At 40.9% G+C, this 17,042-nt stretch overlaps 1 pseudogene; it reads left to right on the forward strand.

The window, feature by feature from the left end:
- Nucleotides 1–17,042, forward strand: part of LOC111960739 (sodium/calcium exchanger 1-like) — a 48,428-nt pseudogene that overhangs the window by 20,187 nt on the left and 11,199 nt on the right.

Raw genomic sequence — 17,042 nt, forward strand, 5'->3', positions numbered from 1 at the left:
AAGAGAGAGGGAAGGGAGAAAGGTATTTATGGGGGGGGGGGTCATAAACCTTACCCACAGGCCAACGTCATGACAGTTGTCTTTCACCACTACTTCAACTTGAGCTTACCATGTATCCTAGCTGTCAGGAAGGCCATGGCTGTACACAAAGGCCAATTGGCCTTGTCCATGAAAGAGACCCATAAATTCCTAGAAAGCAGTGATGTCAAAGAAAGCATGTTCTGACATTTTTTTGTACCACGCTGATCCGGGTGCATCCCAGTAGTTTTCCAGTAGGTAACATCACCCAGTAGTTTTCCAGTAGGTAACATCACCCAGTAGTTTTCCAGTAGGTAACATCACCCAGTAGTTTTCCAGTAGGTAACATCACCCAGTAGTTTTCCACATGTTATGCTGACTAGATAACCTTTTCTATTTGGTTTTGTTTCATTTAGCATGACCGTTCATGTTCTCATAATAGTACTAATTTGGGTCTGGTCAACTCAATGGCTTTGCTAAGCTATTCTTTCGCACTCAGTGTGTCTTTCCTTTGATTTACTCAGTTAGAATAACTTGTTTAGCTCTTTCCACTCACAGCACCTGTCGTCTCGTATGCGGGTTGAAAATTGAATATTTTGTCATTGATAAGTGCCTTAATTGGATTGCAGTGACTGTACAGTAACATGCAATACATGACATCAGAGCTCAGGTTCTCCACTTCACAGCGCTGTATGAGTTTTGATTGACAGCTGTTATAAACTTGAGCACCACACAGACAAGAAGATGCCCCCATCCCTCCAACTAATTGGGCTACTTTTGCACATTTGTTGTTGCCTGAGTGAGGGAAATGCCGTAAATCGAGAGGAGTCGATGTGTTCTGAAAGGTGAGATGTTTAGTATTATAAAAAATACCGCTTTGATGTCAAACAAGCAAACCACACACTCATGAATCCAAATGTACTTCACGTTTCCATATTTGAAAACTCATTTAATTTACATTTTCAATGTGTCACGGCTGTTGAAGGATGAGGACCAGGGTGCAGCGTGGTAAGCGTACATTTGACTTATTTTAAGAATGACGCCGACAAAAACCAATAAACCATACAAAACAAACCGTGAAGCTAAAGGCAATAGTGCCAACAAACAAAGACAACTCCCCACAAAGAACGGTGGGAAAAAAGCTACCTAAGTATGGTTCCCAATCAGAAACAACGATAGACAGCTGTCCCTGATTGAGAACCATACCCGGCCAAAACATAGAAATAGAAAATCATAGAAACACAAAACATAGAATGCCCACCCCCAACTCACGCCCTGACCAAACCAAAATAGAGACATAAAAAGGATCTCTCAGGTCAGGGCGTGACACAATGTTTATGATCGCTATTTTTGATCCAAAGTTTCAAGGATAACATGCGTTATACACTGGATTGTCCTGAACAGAATGAGCTTATGTTTGCCGTATTGTGAATTTTCTTTGCCGCAGAACACGCACTTGAATGCACTCATGACTTCATTCTATGCGCAAGAAAATTTCAATCTGTTTGTCTGAAGTGCCTTTTGAATGCCTAACACTGTAAGATCTTATTTTATTACTTAAGAATACGTTTTCAAATGATGCCCACCTCACGCAGATAGCAATTTATAAAGGAACGTTTTTGGATTGTGTAAACAGCAACAGTAATTGTCTGATGGTGCTGTGTCCCAAACAAAAAACTATAAGTGTGCTTGCTTCAGTTCCTCAATGGCAAAGCTAGGAGAGCTAAAAAAAGCACCTTATTGTTCAAGGCTCTTTCCTTGAGTCATAAAATTGCATTGAAATTACTTAGGAACTGTGCACAGTTTGGAGAGGTGTGTTTGCATTTGGAGATGCCAGTTAGACCTCTCACTCAAACCCTTGTAATTGTTTTTTCTTATCTTGCACCAATCCAACATTTCAGTAAATATTCTTATTATGTTACTGAATGTACCCAGAGTATTTTAAAATGTTGTTATTGACAAATGCTATAAAAAGTACGGGATCGGTGTCCCTATACCGGGACGGTTGAGCTAACGTTCGCTAATGTGATTAGCATGACAGTTGTAAGTAACAGCAAACTTTCCAGGACATAGACATGTCTTATATGGGCAGAAAGCTTAAATTCTTGTTAATCTAACTGCACTGTTCAATTTACAGTAGCTATTACAGTGAAAAAAGACCATGCTATTTTTTTATTTTATTATACCTTTATTTAACTAGGCAAGTCAGTTAAGAACAAATTCTTATTTTCAATGACGGCCTAGGAACAGTGGGTTAACTGCCTTGTTCAGGGGCAGAACGACACAATATTTTTACCTTGTCAGCTTGGGGATTCAATCTTGCAATCTTTCGGTTACTAGTCCAACTCTGAGAAGAGAGCACAACAACAAAAAACATTCACCTCTGAAGGTAAATAATGTACTTAAATTCAATAATCTTGCTCTTATTTGTCATCCTGAGGGTCCCAGAGATAAAATGTAGCATCGTTTAATATATATATATATATGAATATATGGCTCCACTCCATATATATGGCCCCACACCAACCCCACCCGGCCATCTAGATGTGTGAAAGTTAGTGCATAAGCTAATGATCCATCATGTATGACATTCCTGGGAGTGTGTAAACTTAAATGTTGTATTACCATATATTTTTATATGTTCTCTATAGTTATGTACTTGAAAATGTATAAATTGACCAATTCGGCACAAATTGTAGCGCTTCACTGGATCAATCTGAAACTTTGTACACACACTGTAAATGTAGCCTTAACTGCAATATTATATTATAGTCTTTCGCTTGCATTTAAAAAATCAAAAAACGCATGTTTTTTATTTGTATTATATTTTACCAGATCTAATGTGTTATATTCTCCAACATTAATTTCACATTTCCACAAACTTCAAAGTGTTTCCTTTCAAGTGGTATCAATAATATGCATATCTTCGCTTCAGGTCCTGAGCTACATGCAGTTAGATTTGGGTATGTCATTTTAGGCAAAAATTGAGAAAAAAAAAGGTGATGATCCTTAAGAGTAAAATGTAAAATGCACATGAAATGAACAGTGTAATGTTTGGGTTCAGTCTTGTGTCCTCACCTTTGGTCTAATTATTTCCCCATAATCTCCAGTGTTCTCTGTCAGTTGCTACCATCATCATGCATATGCTTTTTATAGTTCTTATGTTAAAAACATTTAAATTTGGCCCTATCCAAATAGGCCAATTTCCACGAGTGTTTTAAACCATTCATTTCTATTCAATTCTGGTCACAGTAAAGCTTGAGCTTGAGTCTTTCGCAAATCGGACATTAAAGTATAACTTTCTGGGGGCCTCCCGAGTGGCGCAGTGGTCTAAGGCATTGCATCGCAGTGCTAGCTGTGCCACTAGAGATCCTGGTTCGAGTCCAGGCTCTGCAGGTTTGGCCGGCAGGGATGTTCTTGTCCCATCGCGCACTAGTGACCGGGCACAATGCACGCTGACACGGTTGCCAGGTTTACGGTGTTTCCTCTGACACGTTGGTGCTTCTGGGTTAAGCGGGCATTGTGTCAAAAAGCAGTGCGGCTTGGCTGGGTTGTGTTTCGGAGGATGCACGGCTCTCAACCTTCGCCTCTCCCGAGTCCGTACGGGAGTTGCAGCGATGGGACAAGACTGTAACTACCAATTGTATACCATGAAAAAAGGTGTAACTATCAAGTGCTGCTGTGTTTCACTGAAAATAAAATTGGCAATGAAGGTAACTGACATTTACAAGGTCACTGGTGTTGACATTCAGTGGCAGCGTGACCGTTGACACTGTCTATTTTGTGGGCCTTTGAGTGGGAGTATGGAAGTTCTGAGGACTGAGGAGATGCTGGCTCGCAGCTGGTGTTTGGCCCTGAGTCAAACAGCCCATCGGCTGATTTGACTCAGTTGGAGGGCTGGCTCATAGGGATAGGATTGACGCGGGGCTAAGAAGCCAAAGGAACATTCTCTCTCCTCTATGTTCTCTCTCTCACACTCTTTTTTCCTCTCTCTGTTGTTTGCTTCTCTTCTCCCCTTTATGTCCACTCTGCCCCCCCCCCTCTCTCTCCCTCTCTTACTGTCATTGCCATTCAGTCGCTCTGTCATGACTCACCCACTGTCTGTCAATCTTTCTCTCTGTGTCAGTTAAACTGCTTGTACACTTGGCTTCTGTAAAAGTTACATCCAGAGCTTGCCTTTGAAAAAGCTGTGAGGAAGCCGGCACATGTAATCCTGCTCAGAGCCAACACAGTAGAAATATCCCTTCCAATATCCCTTCCAACAACAGAGTTGTTGGCCTCCAACTTTTACTTTGTTGTGCATCCTTGAAAAAGGGGACTGTATCTCTTCAAAAGCACATTGAAATGTGGAGACAGTCCAATCCCCAGTTCCCATGCTTGTGGGAGTAACAATGGCTCGCTAGGGGGTCTCTCTGTTGACTTTTTCAGTTGAGCCACTAAATAGGTTTAGTAACCCTGTGTACCGTTTTTGCCAGGTGGCAGAAGAAGCCTCTGAATTTGCCAAAAGTATTAGTTTGCAGCCTCTCTGTTAGGCACCTAAGCCTGTAGGAACAATAAAAATAGAACATTCTTTTCTTCACTCTTTTGATCAGGAAACCTGCTACCGTATTATATTGTAATAGGCCATCAATCCAAACAAGGAACTCTTGATCTTTCTTTAAAAACTATTATTGAGGGCTCGGGTACGAGCAATGAAAGATTATCACACAGACATATCTGCTGTGTCCAGGTTTTTGGTTAAATCCAGGGGTGTCAAATATATGGCCCGCGAGAGGGTCCAATGTTCCCTGAAATCTTTTTTGGCATTGGACAAATTCAGGTCTGCTGAACAAAAACTTGAACGTTGTGAAAATTCTGCGTAACTCCAGCGCGTGTTTACTGTGAACACTGAGGCTGTACCCATTTTAAGTTACAGTTTCAGACTGTGGCTATTTGATCGTAATGTAGGCCTACCAGAGTGGCTACCATCAATAACAATGATAAAATGCATCCATAACATTTTAACATGGAAATAGCTGTTCTATCATTCAGCCTACAGAAGCAGTCAGTGTGGGTGCTCAATGTAAGCCTCATTCCTTGACTTTTGAAAAAACTGCAAGGCTTGACATTAACCTGTTATCACAGTCCTTCAGACAAGGAGGTGACTGCAAATGTTGTTGTCTTGTTTGATGCAAGAAACCACTTTACAAAATAAAATGCATTATTATTCCACACACTTCAACAGAGAATCAGACAAATTATCCTGCCCTCTGCCTATTGGCTACTTAGCTTATTCAAGCCTGTTTCGAAATGCTGTGAGGAAGCCGGCACATAATCCTGCTCAGAGCCAACACAGTAGAAATATCCCTTCCAATATCCCTTCCAACAACAGAGTTGTTGGCCTCCAACGTTTACTTTGTTGCATCCTTGAAAAAGGACTGTATCTCTTCAAAAGCCAGTTGAAATTTGGAGACAGTCCAATCCCCAGTTTCCCATGCTTGGTGGAGTACAATGGCTCGCTAGGGGGGTCTCCTGTTGACTTTTTCAGATTAGAGCCACTAAATAGGTTAGTAACCCTGTGTACCGTTTTGCCAGGTGGCAGAAGAAGCCCTCTGAATTTGCCAAAGAGTATTAGTTTGCAGCCTCTCTGTTAGGCACTCTAAGCCTGTAGGAACAATAAAAAATAGAACATTCTTTTCTTTCATCTTTTTGATCAGGAAACCTGCTACCGTAATATATTAATTAGGCCATCAATCCAAACAAGGACTTCTTGATCTTTCTTTAAAAACTATTATTGAGGGCTCGGGTACGAGCAATGAAAGATTATCACACAGACATCATCTGCTGTGTCCAGGTTTTTGGTTTAAATCCAGGGGTGTCAAATATATGCGCGAGAGGGTCCAATGTTCCCTGAAATCTTTTTGGCATTGAGCAAATTTCAGGTCTGCTGAACAAAACTTGAACGTTGTGAAAATTCTGCGTAATCCCAGCGCGTGTTTACGGTGAAACTGAGGCTGTACCCATTTTAAGTTACAGTTTCAGACTGTGGCTATTTGATCGTATGTAGGCCTACCAGAGTGGTCTACCATCAATAACAATGGATAAAATGCATCCATAACATTTTAACATGGAAATAGCTGTTCTATCATTCAGCCTACAGAAGCAGTCAGTGTGGGGTGCTCAATGTAAGCCTACATTCCTTGACTTTTGAAAAAAACATGCAAGCTTGACATTAACCTGTTTATCCACATGTCCTTCAGACAAGGAGGTGACTGCAAATGTTGTTGTCTTGTTTGATGCAAGAAACCACTTTACAAAATAAAATGCATTATTATTCCCACACCATTACTCAGAGAATCAGACAAATTATCCTGCCCTCTGCCTATTGGCTACTTAGCTTATTCAAGCTGTTTCGAAATGCTGTGAGGAAGCCGGCACATGTAATCCTGCTCAGAGCAACACAGTAGAAATATCCCTTCCAATATCCCTTCCAACAACAGAGTGTTGGCCTCCAACGTTTACTTTGTTGTGCATCCTTGAAAAAGGGGACTGTATCTCTTCAAAAGCCAGTTGAAATTTGGAGACAGTCCAATCCCAGTTTCCCATGCTTGTGGAGTAACAATGGATCGCTAGGGGTCTCTCTGTTGACTTTTTCAGATTAGACCACTAAATAGGTTAGTAACCCTGTGTACCGTTTTGCCAGGTGCAGAAGAAGTCCTCTGAATTGCAAATGTTGTTGTCTTGTTTGATGCAAGAAACCTTACAAAATAAAATGCATTATTTATTCCCACACCATTACTACAGAGAATCAGACATTATCCTGCCCTCTGCCTATTGCTAACTCTAGCTATTCAAGCCTGTTTCGAAATGCAACACTGCCCTTTTAAGACCAAAAAAAAGCTCTTTACCGGACTCGCTTTTCAAAGAAATGTACACGTTTTGTGCTCTTGTAGGAAGCAATCACTCCCCCATTGCTGACTACAAATGATCTATAACTGGGCTAATAACTCAGTTACTAGCAAAGGATATGAACAAATGTGCACACATGACTACATGCAGCTCTTGCTTTGATCTCAAAACAAACGCATCTACTCACGACCGCTCATGCTGTAAACACAGTCCAGTTCAAAGTGATTGGCACAGATCCATATATGGGAAATTAAAATACCTATTTGCATATAGATCTACTGCAGCTCTGATTGTTTATGCCACACAGGTATGTGTAGAGAATGGCTGAGTCATGCATTTCAATGCAATAGAATCCTACTCCAATGCCTTCTGCCTACAACAACATCTCTTGCATAGTTAGTTTTGTATTCTAAATCTTGCATAGTTCATTTTGTTTCATTATGTTGAATTAAAAGTGGCTAATATTGTGTTGATTCGAACACAATTCCCACAGTAAAGGGAAACGTTGATAGTGTTAATTTGTCACGACTTCCACCGAAGGTGGTTCCTCTCCTTGTTCGGGCGGTGCTCGGCGGTCGGCGTCGCCGGCCTACTAGCCATCACCGATCCATTTTCTTTTTCGGGTTGTTTTGTCTTTGGTTCATTCACACCTGGTTTTCATTTGCTTTAATTTCTGTGTGTATATTTAACGCCTGTTTCCCGCTTAGGTTTATGCGGGATTATTTTCATGTTGCTCGTTGAGGTTGCCCTCAGTTTATTCACGCGTGTGCCGTGTTATAGGATAAGTAAGGAGTGTTGTTTTTCTCCTTCCGTGAGTGACTGTGTGTTCCTATGTCTTGGGCATTTATTGGTATTGTACCTGAACCGTTTTTGGACGTGCCGATTAAAGACGCTAATTTGACATCTCTGCGCTCCTGCGCTTGACTCCTAACTACCTTCAGCACAAAGTTGCAACATAACTAAGGGATAAAACTCGATAAAGTTGAGTGAAGTTCAATCTCGTGCTTCTCTGTGCGGGTTCATGTTTCTTCAGTGTGGTAGTCCCGGGGGATCTGCGCGCCCTTCCGCAGCTTAGAGGGAACAATGCCCACAGGTGGATTGAAAATTGAGGGGGGAAACGAACTCAATATACTTAAAAATAACTAGAACCAAATCTAGACTGTGTGAAATGATAATGGACCTACAATATATTCATATAGTTTCTTAACTGTCCAGCTCACTAATAATCACTGTGCACAGTCAATGGACCTACATTCATACAGTTTCTTGAATGTCCAAGTCGCTAATAATCACTAGACAGTCAGGAAGCATAGAGAATTCCAAAAACGATGGCAAGGAAACATAAGCAATTTTCAGTGCGGCCCGCCGTACCTCGTAGAAGACACCCCTGGTTTAATCCATGACACCCAGGGCTGCCTGAGAGGGTGAATAGGAGGTGTCACAAGAGGAAGGGACTGACTCCCTGTTATGTCACCCAAGGGCCCAGCAGGACTTGCTATTTCCTTTCACCAGAGACTCATTCACCTACGTGGCACCAAGAGGCCGTTGATCAATAATTCATGTTAATCTTAGTCAATCACATGAACATCAGTTTAATGACTCTATAAAAAGGTCCCTTGTCACTTAGTAGTTGACTTTGAGTAATGGACAATTCCAGCGTGATGGATGTGACATTTCCACACCAAATCACAAATTAAATGTCTCACAGAATTGACAAACAAGACATGAAATAAAGTGTTGCATGCTCAGGTTGACTATCCCACATAATTGCCCTAATTCTAATCAGTTTGGAGGTTCCAATAAATTTGAACTAGTTTGTGGTTTGTCAATCCCTCTCTAGCCTCCACCTAATGAAGTTTTGAAAAAGTAATCAAAGTGTTCAGACTCCTGAGTGGCGCAGCGTTCTAAGGCACTGCATCGCAGTGCTAGAGGCGTCACTACAGACCCTGGTTTGATTTCAGGCTGTATCTCAATAGGTCGTGATTGGGAGTCCCATAGGGCGGCGCACAATTGGCCCAGTGTCATCCGGGTTAGGGTTTGGCTGGGGTAGGCCATCATTGTAAATAAGAATTTGTTCTTAACTGTCTTGCCTAGTTAAATAAAGGTTACATATTACATTATTACTGACAATTCATCCATACTGTATTCACACTGTGTAAGATTAGCTTCCAGTTGACTCGTAGGGTTGTTGTGATTATTCCCTGTTATTTGTGAGCGTTGCGTTATTCGAATCCGGTATCAGGATAAATAAAAAGCAAGGTCTGCTAACTTTCTTTAATTATGTTTAATTACCGCAAGCAATGAATGGCAAATGCAATTTTCGTATATACGGGTTCGCTGTATCACCGCGCAGGGTTGAACAGGGAACTGGCAGGAAGTACGTAAACAGCTGTTCTTATACCGTGATGACGTAGTTCCAACGCGTCTGTTGGCCTATCACAGTAGAGGCTGAGCGCGGTTTAGACTTTGCCCAGCCTATGCTGGCACCCGGACTTGTCCAAGTCCCTTAGTGCTCTCTTCTGTCCACATCTGGTTGTTGGGTAGATTAGATCCGTCTTGTGTCTGTCGATTCTACACTGAAACAGTTCCTAATATGGTATTGTCCAGTGCCCTACCCTCCCTGGTTGGCTTAGAGATATGCACCCCTCCCCTCTCCAGATTGASCACAGCTTTTATGGCCTGTCACTCAATGTTGGTCAGTCTTTACACACCTACACACACACACATCTGTATTGTTTGTGTGTGTGTGTGTAACAAAACAATATTCATCTTCAAACAATATGCTAGCGGGCTATAGTGCATAAACATAAATCCTAACATATTTCAAATCCAACAGCAAATGGCCATCTGCTACAGGAGCTAGTTTCTGCATTATTTAGCAGTAGCAATCAGACAATTAATAACTTATAAATTGACAATGTCATCTCCTGTTAAGGCCCAAGGCAAGTAGAAAGGCTTTTCATTCAAAGCTGCCTACATAGTTTTTGTCATTACTTGCATCTTTTGTCCAAGTATATTAGTAGTGTGGTGTTTGGAGACATGTTCAGACATGTTTGGCTAGCTGTTAGAGCGACAAGCCTATCTCCCTCTCACCTTACCCCCTGGTCTGGTCTGGTCCCAGATCTGTTTGTGCTGTCTTGCCAACTTGCCAAGGTCATTGTCATGAGTTGGATATACAGCACAAACATATCTGGGATCAGGTAATCATTTCCCCATGGTTTAGTTTATAAACATTATGCAGGAGTGCATCTTCAAACCATGGGTGCTCTGCTTTTGTCTCAGAGTTGTTTTGGTCTCCATATTTGGGTAGCATCGCTGTTGAGAGGATCCTGGTCATTCTCAAACATGGGCCTGTGCCACAGTATAAGACTATTAAATAGACGGATAGACTCTCTAGGCCCTTTCGCATTACTGAGCCAAGCCAAGCTCAACTTACATTTGACCTGTTGCTGAGGGAAAAAATTTAGTAATATATGTTGGAGGGAAAACATGTCCACCATGCCTGTCTGTACATACAGTGGGGCCTATGGCCTATAAGAACACTAACAGTACAATACAGCACTGCATGGTCACACTCGTGAAAATATTTCAGTCTTGTTGTGAATTGTTGTGTCCCTCATTTGTCTCAAATTACTTTCATTCAGAACTTGAATGTAGTATTTTGATGAGGCGATATCTGGGGGCGTTTTCATTTTTCCAGTACATTTTTGTATAAAAAGACATTGATTTCATTGTTTGTGATTTATTGTCTCCCCCTACCGGAATCGCTCGATGTCACTCTACAACCCATCTTCCCATTTGTTTTTGTGCCGTCGCCTTTGTGTCGTTTGACAATGCATGGCTCGTCGTTCTTCTTCCCTCATGTTCGCATACGCTTTTCATGTTCTCCATACGCTTTTCTATCTGCAACCTTGTGTTCTTTCTTTCTTTCTCTCACTCTCTGTTTCAGCAAAACTATACAGATCAATATAATCGATGACGAGGAGTATGAGAAAAACAAGAACTTCTTCCTTGAGATGGGAGAGCCTCGGCTGCTGGAGATGAGTGAGAGGAAAGGTGGGGCGATCCCTTCCCAGGCTTTGGTCCCAACCCCTGTACCACTTAACCCCGCCCCATTCCATTCACCATGTATGGCGTCCCCTACTGGATCCATCCACTATTACTTTGTGTTCGCTCAGACCTACTGTATTGGGTATACATGGATAAAGGCCACATTTACATCCTCCATGGAGCATTTTCACAATCCTGGTCCGAGAGGAACACTGTAATAGACAGGTTTTCCTACCCACTGGATTCTCTTTTTTTGTATTTTGTCATTGTTACCTTTCAACCATATTTGTATAATGGCCGGGTGTATATTTCTTGATTATGAATCCCAAGATTGATTGGAGCCAAAACCAGCATACGCCGTGGTCCTCCAGGACCAGCATTGAGCCTAAAACAATTTTAGTCAGACCTAGACTACAGAGCACTTGTTTATAGTCACTTTTTTTTTTATCTGTGACCTTTTATTGACCTCAGCACCTAGACAAAACAATATCAATGTTATGAGAGGTAAATACCAGGACATAACAATATCAAATGCACAGACTTAACAATAGTGATATTATGTTTAGAGGTTAAGATCAATGAAAAGCTTTGATCTTTAAACTCAAACTGAGATCATAGAGGCTTCCAAACAGAGTTCCAACTGTCCCACCATGTATGCACCATGAGATGGTACGAGTGTGCAACAGAGCTCGACTTCCCCCCCTACCCCCGAACCCGGTCAAACTGTTCCATCTGTACGTCCATGGATGGCTCAGTGGATAGGTGGATATCGAAACCAGTCCAAATCCTTTTTGGTGTGTGTGTGTGTGTGTTTGTGAAACGTACACAATCTATCCTTCACCCATCCCCCACTTCCCGCCCTCGTCCTTCACCTTTCCCTTTTTGTTTTATACCTTGTCTTGTGTCCCCTTGCAGGAAGACCATAGCGGTTAGAATACTTGACCACGACGAATATGAAAGACAGGCCAGATTCTACATAGAGCTGCAGGAGCCCCATTGGAAAAGGCGATTGACAGGTGTGAGAGTAACTGAAAAGAGTAGAAGATGGGCTCAAGCTTCGGACCTCCTCCTCTTCTTCCTCCCACTCCTTCTTACTGCCATCTTTCCTGTTCTTTGTCTCACCCCTATTCTGCTCCCTCTCGTATTTTCTCCGCTGAGGCTACCTACCCTCTCCTCTGGTTTCTGGTGTTTCTACCGCCGCTGGTCAACACCGCTGTTCAGTGAACAGGATTTGGAACAGGAACAGGATTTGAGCAGAGTCAGTGAAGTTTATTTCTGTCCTGTTAAGGAGTCCCATCCCATGAGGCGTGCAGAGCGATAATAGCTTTTTGGTTGATAAACAAAGGTGGAATGTTGACTGGTAGTGGTTGTATGCTCAAGAAGGTGCTTTTCTAGCCCTTGAGCTCGTGTGGTCTTCAGCCAAGCAAATGGTCCCGAGTTGACCCTTTTATAACCATACCCCTTGGTACTAACTGTGTTCCACTGTTTATGTTTGGGGTGCTGCTTGGAACACACACTCACAATAATCAAGAACGTTATACGTTTTTCAGTATGCATGTTGGACTTTGATTAACTCCTTACTGTAGGATTTTGGAAGAAATGCCATTAAATGTATTTTTAGAATGACATAATACAATATTAACATCTATATAAGGTACCGATAAATACACTGAATCACCACTGTCAATGTACGGAAATAACTCTAACATATTATCATTGTGCTAATGAGAAAATGGTGTGCGATCACAGAGAAGTGATTGCCGTACATGTTTATTGTGGTGCCATTTCATTTCATATTTTTTATGTACACCTCCAAATTAAGCTATGCCAGAGCCTAAGGCCCTGTTTCCCAAAACCTTCGTAATGTTACATTTCGGGACAATAGGGACGGTGCATAGTTAAAAAGCTCTTATGAGACTTCAGTTCCATCTCAGGAAACTGGGCCCAAAACAGTACGCTGCAGGATAATGTTAGCGCATCATTTTGACAATACTCTGTCTTGACTTATTCAGTGTGCGTTTAGGCATCATTTCTCATTGTTTAAACTTTCATCCAGTGGAAACATTTAGCGTGTAACAAATGCTCACTGATACCTTGTTTTTATTTCCGAATATGTTACATTTTTCAATTCTCACAGATATTGTGAATTTAAATTGTGCCCAATATACACTACCGCTGAGATTTGATTGGCCCAAGTGTTTCATTGGCATTTAATGTATAACATTTCGAGTCCTACAAGTCTGATTTGAAATTCAAAAACTTGCTAGACATGTCTAGTCTGTAGTGAACAACAACCTAACCATGAAATCTATATATTATAACTAACTTGCCTGATGGCTATAACTTTTTGCCACCGGCTTGTGTATATTAATTCCTCTGTTTCCCTTTGTTACTTGTTTCCATTTCTCTTGTTTCTCATGTCTCGTTTCTCTCTGCTCAACTGTCTCTTGTCTCATCTGTTTCCATCCTATCAGCTGTGTTGCTTCAAGAAATTGGTAAGCGGTCTACTTTTTCTCGTTAGTCTGCTCTGGTGTGCTGTCACACTCTTTGTTTCCCTCGCTTCTGAAGTCACCTATTACTTGAAATGCCAATCATTGTCTGTTACTATTGTAGTGAAGTGTCAAAAGTGCATACACTGGCAGTCCGTGTACATGGTAACCTTCTACAGAAGGGTAAATTAATTTCCTAAATTATGTTCTCAGTTGCAAGAAAACATGTGTAATTGTTCTTATTAAAGAGTGAGTTGGAAGTAGGCTAATTATTATTTGCTGATCAAAATGTGTCATTAATGAATAATACTATTAAGATACTTCATATAAACTAATACCCACCCCTAACCAAAAGGCATGTTTGATTTATTTTCTTTATTTTCTATGGTTTTAGGTGGATTCGTGAAGACAGGTATGGAATATTGCTATTGCAAACAAAAATTATATTATTTTGGATTCAATGTATATATTGATTGATTCATTCATTAATTAATGGGTCCTTTTTATTCATTTTAATAGACAAAAGGCTTTATGGTAAGAGACGATTCAGTGTTGTAATTGATTGCTTTAAATCGGTGAAATTTAAAGCAAGTAAAATTCAAGTAACATATGTCACCTTGGTGAGAATCGTGCGTTCTACTACCCATTACTAATGGCACAAGCCTTTCAGGCTACTCTTTCATTGTTTAGACTATCTTTATAACTATGTCTATTTACACATAGACATTTATAATAAACCAATGTAATAGATTGATTATATTGAGAAAGGTTTGATAGACTTTAGTTGATTTGAGCATGGCATATTTTCAAATCAATTATACTCCAAAGACAGCACTGTGTACACTTGAATGAATATATTCGACTGTGTACTACTGTAGTACTACTATAGTCTTTTCTTTGATACTAGAAATGTCGTTTTTTGGGGGTTTGCACTTCCAGGCATTCAACATGTAGGCCTACCCTATCACTGAATGAGTCACACTTCACTGTGTGCGAAAGAGTGTGAAAGAGGATGAATGACCTCACTGTGTGTGACCACACTGTGTGTTTCTGTAGGCATGTACCAATGGACGCTTCTGAGGGGGCTCATAATAATGGCTGGAATGGAGTCAATGAAGTGGTATTAACCGCATGGAAACCACATATTTGATGTGTTTGATACCATGCCATCCGTTACATGTAAGGGATTACAAAAAAAACTGGTAACTGTAATCCGGTACATTACCAGAAAAAAAAACTGTAATCAGATTACAGATACTTTTGAAAAACTACAGGATTACTTCGAGGATTACTTTTGAATTCAGAAAGGATGTTTGCGAGAAAAAAAATATTTGATTTCTCAATGACATTCAAATCAGCATTGAAACAAGGTGCACATTAAAATGTGTTCCACCTGAGCCAGTCTGACCACTATGATGACACACCAAATGTGTTTGATGGATCGCGGGAAAAGAGCATAAATAAGCGTGAGTAGGCTACAGTACAAGCTATGTCTTACAATGGTGCGACTGCTGTCGGCATCCAAAGATTATCCATCTTTAATAAACGCTTGGAGGTAAAGGATGACAGCAGTGGTGTAGTCTATGGCGATACGGGTATCACTTATTATTGATATCTACAAAGCGTATTGATGTGAATCACACTGCTGCTCTCTCATTTAGCTATTTGCGCCTTACGGATTGTGGTTGTTGTGGATGACTGTTCCCAAATCTAAATATGTATTTGAACCCAATAATGGTTGAATTCAACAAGTTCAAGGTGCTTATTAATCATTGTTTTTTAAACCATTGGCCAGCCAGTGAAAAATGCTCTCTTGCAACAGCTGCATAGTGCAGATCCCAGCCTATGGAATAAAAGTGGGGATTTTATTGCTCAATCTAATTCATGCTGATAAAAAAAACATCCATAGGCCTAATGGACACATGTTCAAACTCGCACACTTTTGATCTGTAGTTGGTACATCCATTTTTGGACTTATAAATGATATATATTAATGTAAAGATATAATTTAGTCGTATTATTATATGTAGTAAAAAGCGATGGTTTAGAAGAAGCCTACATAACCAACCCATAAAGTAAAATTTAACATCCATATATGGCCAGCTATGTAAACTTCAACATTGATTTATCCTGCAATAGATGTCCTTCAATTGGTAACATACATTTTTGTCTTCTTCTAATGACTCTTAAGGGGAAAGTAATCCAAAAGTAACTGAATGTAATCAGATTGCGTTACCGAGTTTGAGTAATCCAAAAGTTACTTTATTGATTACAATTCTGGACAGGTAACTAGTAACCCTGGCCATTGACTTCATTCCAGCCATTATTAGGAGCTTTCCTCCCATCAGCAGCCTCCACTGGCGTGTACGTCCCGAGACACGTGTCATTTGCATGCCACCGGGGTTTGTGGAATGATTCAAAGCCTAGATTGACCTCCAACGAGACAGCTTTTGCCCTTTGTCCACTTTGGCTTATATGCACCACACCCGTGATCAGACACTCACACTGGTATCACTGAGCACACTCTGTGGTCCTTTAACGGTTGGGTCGTGGACCGTTAATGGCCAGGTCACACTATTCATCAGGGTTCAATCAAGTCTCTTGGGAATGCAATTTCCACCAACACTTTGTACTTACTCAACTATATACTGATAAGGTAAATATAACAATGTAACGAAACGGAACTAGTTCAATTCTGACTCAGATAATTTCATGTCCCAAAGAACTTGAGTTGAATTCCCCCTATTTTACAGGAAATAGACATTCATAAAGCTTACACACTTGACACACTTGTATCATGGTAATGCGGTTATTACAAATGATTCATACATGGTTTATGAATGTGTTCTTGTTGTGTAAGGTGTGACCAGTTGTATAGCCATTTCACCTAACATGCCTGGTGATGGCTGTATGTGCTATATCAGTGGTCACTCCGGTTCAAGAGAGGTACTGGGTGTGCAGGCTTTCGTTCCAGCCCAGCACTAACACACTTGGTAGGACTTAGGCTATACACTTCATTCAGCTCTTCAGTCTGGGCCGGGATTAGCTGAATCACGTGTGTTTGTGATCCAAATGCTGTATGAAAAATAATATTTTCAATCAAACACAGTCACTGGTTTCCCCCGGATAACTTTAAAAACTTGATTCCTCTAGAGCTGCAACTTTAACAAAAGTCTCATTGCAAATGTACTCAAATGAATGTACTCAACAAAGTAATGTTTACAGTGGGATCAAAGAATCTCAACAACTTTTCAAATGAAACGTGCGTTCCTCCACCATAATATTGTGAAATATGTTGGATAGTGTTTTTGACTTATCCGGAAACTTTGGGAAACAGTTTTTTTTTCAATCTAATGGGGGCTCTTTGTGCAATGAACTTTGAACTGTGACCTTATCCCTCAGGCAGGGACGTCTACCGGAAAGTGCAGGGTAGGGATAACCCTGTCCCTGCCACCATTATCAGCATTGCAGGTATACATCCTCCCTTTGTCCTCTCCATCCTCCCCTCACTTCGCTCTCCTCTATCCTCCCTCACTTCTCTATCGTCTCGCTCATGTGACTCATGAGTTCTCTGTCACGGATGTCCCAATACTGCCT

Source organism: Salvelinus sp. IW2-2015, linkage group LG1 (genome assembly GCF_002910315.2).
Source record: "Salvelinus sp. IW2-2015 linkage group LG1, ASM291031v2, whole genome shotgun sequence".
Classification (NCBI taxonomy): domain Eukaryota; kingdom Metazoa; phylum Chordata; class Actinopteri; order Salmoniformes; family Salmonidae; genus Salvelinus; species Salvelinus sp. IW2-2015.